A 6,229-nucleotide genomic window follows, 5' to 3' on the forward strand; every position below is an offset into this window, starting at 1 on the left:
TTTCACGCTTATTAAGAAAATATGTACGTATTATTTTCCGTGTTTAGCTATTTCCTATGACCAATCAAAATTCAGTAAACATAATTAATATTTTTAAAATTTACAATTGAAAATATGAAATATGAATATCTTAAAAACAATTTTTTTTTTCTAAAACATAGATCATTTTCAAACGGAGAGAGTATGATGTTCTCATTTCTTCTCACCATTTTCCTAAAATAAACTAAAAGTGGAAAGAAAAATTCATGTTAGTTATTGGTTAAATTGATATTCTCATTGAAAAGAACAAAAAGAAAAGGATCTAAATCATTTAAAAAGTAAAAAGTAGAAAATGATTTTTTTTAATGTATGATTAGTTATGCTACTATAAAGCTAAGAAATATTATATATATGATTTTACAGTCAACAGTTCAACCAGCTTATGAGAATATATGTCTGAATTTTGAGTGTTTTGAGTCATTTTATAAGATCCATATTCGATGATACGTTATGCATTATATTAAAGAGCTCTTGTAACTTTTTTCTCTAATTTGCGAGTTTGAATTTTAGATTTTATTGCGTAGATATATTAATGAACCGAGTCAAACTAATAGATTAAGTGAGTTTCCACAGAAAAAGAAAATTAAACTACCAATTTTTTTTTTTGAAACCTAACTACCAATTTCTTTATAAATATAGTTATGGCAACAATGGCCGCCACGTTCCATTATCGCCCTTTTTGTCAACAAATACGTTTTATTATTTCGTTTATTTGTTTTTTTTCTAATTTTAAAGCTGGTTTTGGTTTGTTGATACGTAGTTATGTAACAAGGCAATGGCATATATTGGAGTTTCACTATTTGTAGGTACGTTCGACCCGCGCCGTATTTTATGTGAAAAATAACAAAAGTTGGAAAGATTAGAATGGTGGTGCATCGAACGTTGGGCACTGCTGGTGAAAAATGCAATTCTTTGATTTTAAAAGGAGTATTAGATTTTGATCCGCGCTTTGGAAGTGCAGAATATTTTACGATGAAAAATTTCACTAATAACTTAACAAATATTTTGGTAATTTTTAAAGAGTGTGTATTTAAAATATTTTTGCATTTAAATCAGTGTTTTTAAATTCAACATAGTTGTGATTATACCGGTTAATCGGGAGATCTGACAATTCAATTTAGGTTTCTAAAATATTGATATTAAAAAAAAACCAGTAAAATCTGAGACTAACCGATTGAACTGATGGATAACCAATATGTAATCTAATTGGATTTAAATTGTAATAGTTTTATAATTTGTAATCTTATAATCCAAATTTTAAAGTTCATTATTTTGTAATTTATGAAATTATGATATTTCTACAAAATTTTAAAGAAAAAATGATAGATATAGAATAAATAAGATGAATTATTGTATTGTTTGGAAACATTAATAGTAGTATAAAAAAATATATTTTGAAAACATTGATAGTAGTATTAAGAAATAAGTATATTGTTTGGAAACATAGATAGTAGTATAAAGAAAGAAACATTAGTGATTTAATGTAGGTTTAACTATAAAGTATAAAAGTGTATTTAATTTAAAAACTTACAAAATAAATGTTAGGTCCAACAGAATATTTCTATTTTAATAAGATAGACTAGGAGATAATCCGCGCCATGCGCGGAGTGAGAAAATTTTAAAAAACTATAAGTTTGAAATTATAGATATTATAAAATTCCAGAGCATACAAAAATTTAGAAAAAATTATAAAATTAAAGTCGGACGAAAATTTGTGGTTAACTAACAAATTATACATGTTTTTTTAAATTGTTAATGTATTAGTTTATTTGTCATATAGGCGGTGGAAAAAAATCAAAAAGAACCACAAGAATAAACAACATCTAATATAAAATAAAGTATGAATTTATAAAACAAAACAAAATAAATAAATGTATAAAACCCGCCAATAGCATAACATAATATAAAAAAAAATTAAAATAGAGAAAAACATAATATCTTCAAAAACTCTATGATATAATAGGGGGTGGAAACTTATGTAGTGGTTTAGTGGTTTTGAGAAGAAAACAATTGTGAAGTCAATATGTTAGTTTGTATCTCCTATTTATACATGCAATGGTACCTAGTTTGAAGTAATCTCCACGCAAATTAAAAATTTCACCAGATGTCGAATTATTAAATGCATTTTGTAAGTGTTTGAGTAATATGCGCAAGTAATAAATTTTGAGTAATATCAATCTCATATTTAAAGGTGATTGACAATACAATAGGAAACACATTTTGGCATCTACAAAATCTTAATTTAAATCAGCTATAAATTGGTGATTGATATAAGAGTTGATCCCTTATACATGAAATGGTAATTATATAAATTAATCAATTTCGAAACTATTTATGTAAAATATTTATTATTTTTCCTATTTTGATTTGAATTGTGTGTATAACTTAATAAAATTTATTTTAAAATGTATCTAGAATTATAATTTTACATAAATAAATTAATAAGTATAATCTAAAAAACTAAATTTTATGTTTAACTTAATCAAATTTATATTAAAATATTGGTATGAAATTAATAAAATCTACAATATAAATTACAGTTATTTAAATATAATATAAATTTTAAAATTTATTACTGCAGGCAAACACTTAATAGACCCGTAAATTTGAAAATTTGATTCAATTTTGTACTAATTACATCAATCTTGCACTTAATAGACCCGTTTAATACTTATAATCTGTCTTTTAAACCTTATATGATTACATGTAGTTAAGATTGTGTGATTGTTAATCTAAAAAAGTTTCCAATAATAAGTATGTATTCATAACAAAATCAATCATAATGGCATGATTGATAATCAGACATAAATTTTAGAAAACATATGGTGACTAACAACTGTTATAGAAGAAACATTGAATTACACTATGGAAAGTAAGATAAATGAAATATAAGCAATAAAATAATAAAATATGAAAAGAACAAATTTAAAAACAAGTAAAAAAATTAAACAATTCATATGGAAAGTGTTTTTTAAACTCTTCGTTTGTACTTTTATTAAGATTAATAACAAAAGATATTATAATGAAGATTTGAGAAGAAGATTGTGATGAGTATATGTGCTCGAGACAACCTATTTATATACAAGATATAAAGATTGGATTTCTAATGATGAGATCATATCTGATTAATTACATAACATATTCTGATTAATTACATAATATATTCACAAATTAATTTACCAAAATTTATGTTCCAAAATTATCGCCCAAATTTCATTAACACACAAATTACCAGATTGATTTTGCAATTTGCTGTAAATAAAAAGATCTTGTCATTAACTTAGCTTATATACAGCCACGGATCACACAAATTCAGCATTGGAAAGAAAATTTAAATTACATGTATATTGTATTGTCAAATTTGAAACGGCAATAGTTATTTATAAGAAAATGTAATTAATTGAATCAATAGGCCATTCATTTTATTGACTTTCGTTTTTTTTATATGGTCAATCTCGATTAATTTTTTGAAAGTTTTTTTTGACTATTATCAATGAGAATATTAAAGATGAGAATATAATCTCATTGATCTACATTCTTAATATGGAAACATATAATATTATGATATTGACTTTCTTTTTCAAACTATTAGAATATTATCAAATAGATTATGATTGGGGCATTGCCATTAAAATCGTTTTTAAATATGTGATTAGCAGTAGTGATTACGATATTAAATATTGACTTTCCGATCATCATTTTTGAAAGTGGTTTTTTATGGACTATTTGAATAAAAAATTATCAAATATTATGGTGTGATATTAAACCATTGGTTTTTTTCATTTGAAAAAGTGTTTTTAAATCCCAAATATAATATGATTATGGTGTGTATATAATATGGTTTTATATACTATATGGTTATTGATAAAATCCCAAATATAATCAAAGTCGTAATTACAACTATAATCAAAATGGTATACTTTGCGAATTTTTTTTTTTTTAAAAAGTTGATTTGAATATCTATTTGATGACATATATTATTAGTAATATAAAAAAATTTGTATACATAACCATGCAATATATTTAGAATTTACAACGCAAATATATTTAAAATTTATATTAAGCAATTGTTTTATTCTTGAAACATGATTTTGTAACAAATATATGATTATACTATAAAGAATCCGTAACATACTATAGTATACATAATATTTGAAACTAATAAATGTGATCAATGGCAAAAGTTGTAATTAATCTAGTAAACTAATGGTTTTTAGCTAAAAGGGGTGAGAGTGATTGTAGAGTTGCCACGTGTAAATGACACTCTTGTAAATCACACATGAAGATAAGGTTTATTTTTAAAAGTGTTTCTATTTTAATATATAAGGGATAAGATTACCAAAAATTTAATATAATCCCAAAAACTTTATTAAATCATTTCAAAAACGAAAAAGTTAGCAGCCACTATACGATAGTGCAACAAGGTTTTAATAAATCATATATATAATGAGACACTTTCTTCTCTTCTTAAGGTGTCCACATTAGATTTTAATAAATGTTTGTGGGATCTATCTTTATATTTTTGTTTTAAAATAGTATGTATTCATACGAATATCATTAAATATCACTTAGTGCAGTGGTTTATATATCATTACAGAAGCTCACAACCCGGATTCGAATACATGTACATGTGCGTTTTGTATTTTTTTAATGAAAGGTAATTATGATTTTTACAAGTCGTCTTCTTCTTTATACTTTTAGACTTTCTGCAATATTGACTCCGACAACTCATAATTTTTCAAGAGTTATACATCAGTTTCTTCGTTTTTGCCATTTTCATGAAAACTTCATGAATTTTTAAAGATACTACTTGATTATAGGATGAAATGAGTGAAAATTAAGTTTTTAAGGATTTCGGTTTTTGAACTGAGTCAGTTTAAATTGTCATCGTTGGTGTCTGAATTACGTTTTTCCGGGGATTTTACGGTCCTCTGCAGTGAGTTTCGAACGTGATTATGTAATGAATTAATGATTGTTGGGTCATTTTAAATTAACTTACGGCCTATGGCACTCAGTTTCTACATAACCTTTAAAAGGTGAGGCTGATGCGTCAAACATACCCAAAAAGCTTCCTAATCGTCTATTCTTTTGCACTGTCTTTGAATATGGCATAGGGCTTTCCCACTTTGTCGCTTAGCTCTCACATCCAATGATAAACCATTACACTCTAAACCGCTTTATTCAGTGTCACATATCATTGAAACTCCTTAAATTGATATAATTTCATAGTCCTACTGAAAACTTGATTAGTATAACTTTTCTATGTTCTTTATTCTACTTTCTGAAGTTGTTCGATGAGACATGTACGCCATGGAAGAATTCACTAATTTCTCATACTTCAAATTTGAATTAGAACACACTGGTAGTTTCAAGGAGGAGGCGAACAAAATTGTTTACACAGCTGATAACTAGAGGAAAAACCAATGAAAAAGAAACACAATTTTTTGGACGGACCGAGAGAGTTCGCATAGATCTAAGAGGAGCTCATGGAGATTCATTTTTTATTTCTGTTAAAAAATCTCGCCTTGACTATTTTTCTGGGTATGTATATATTATTACGCTATGTTTAATAAAGAGTTTTACTATTGTGTGGAGTTTCTAAATTGTGATAGATTATGATTTTCTTATATTTTTACAGGTTGCGAATTTACTGGATGGCTAATGAGGATGTCAATTGGTCAGCGTATCAGATGTTGAATCTGAGTGGATATATGGTCTATGTCTGACATATTCTTGAAAAGAAATGTTGCTAGATTCGAATTCATGAACACAAATCAAAAAAAAATTTAGACATTCACGACCCCGCGCTTGCGCGGGGCTATATCCCTAGTTAAAAAAAAGAGCCACAGTGGTCAAAGGGGGAAAATAGTTTATTCCCCTATGAACTAGTTGTTCCCGGCTTTTTCACACATGAACTTTTAAGTCATGTCAAAAACCACACGAAAAACGGAAATATTGTTTATTTCCCTATGAACTAATTATTTCCAGCTTTTTCACACTCAGATTTTTAAACTTTGCCAAAAATCACATGAACTATGCTATTTTTTGAATTACATACACAAACTATCAATTTTAAGCTAATTCTCCTAAAATCGTAAATTGTGCTATTTAAATATTAACTTAGTTTATGACAAGTGTATAGACGGTTTAATTTGGGTTGATAAAAAAAGATAATACATCGTTTTGTTCT

This window comes from Raphanus sativus, chromosome 5 (genome assembly GCF_000801105.2).
Source record: "Raphanus sativus cultivar WK10039 chromosome 5, ASM80110v3, whole genome shotgun sequence".
Lineage (NCBI taxonomy): Eukaryota > Viridiplantae > Streptophyta > Magnoliopsida > Brassicales > Brassicaceae > Raphanus > Raphanus sativus.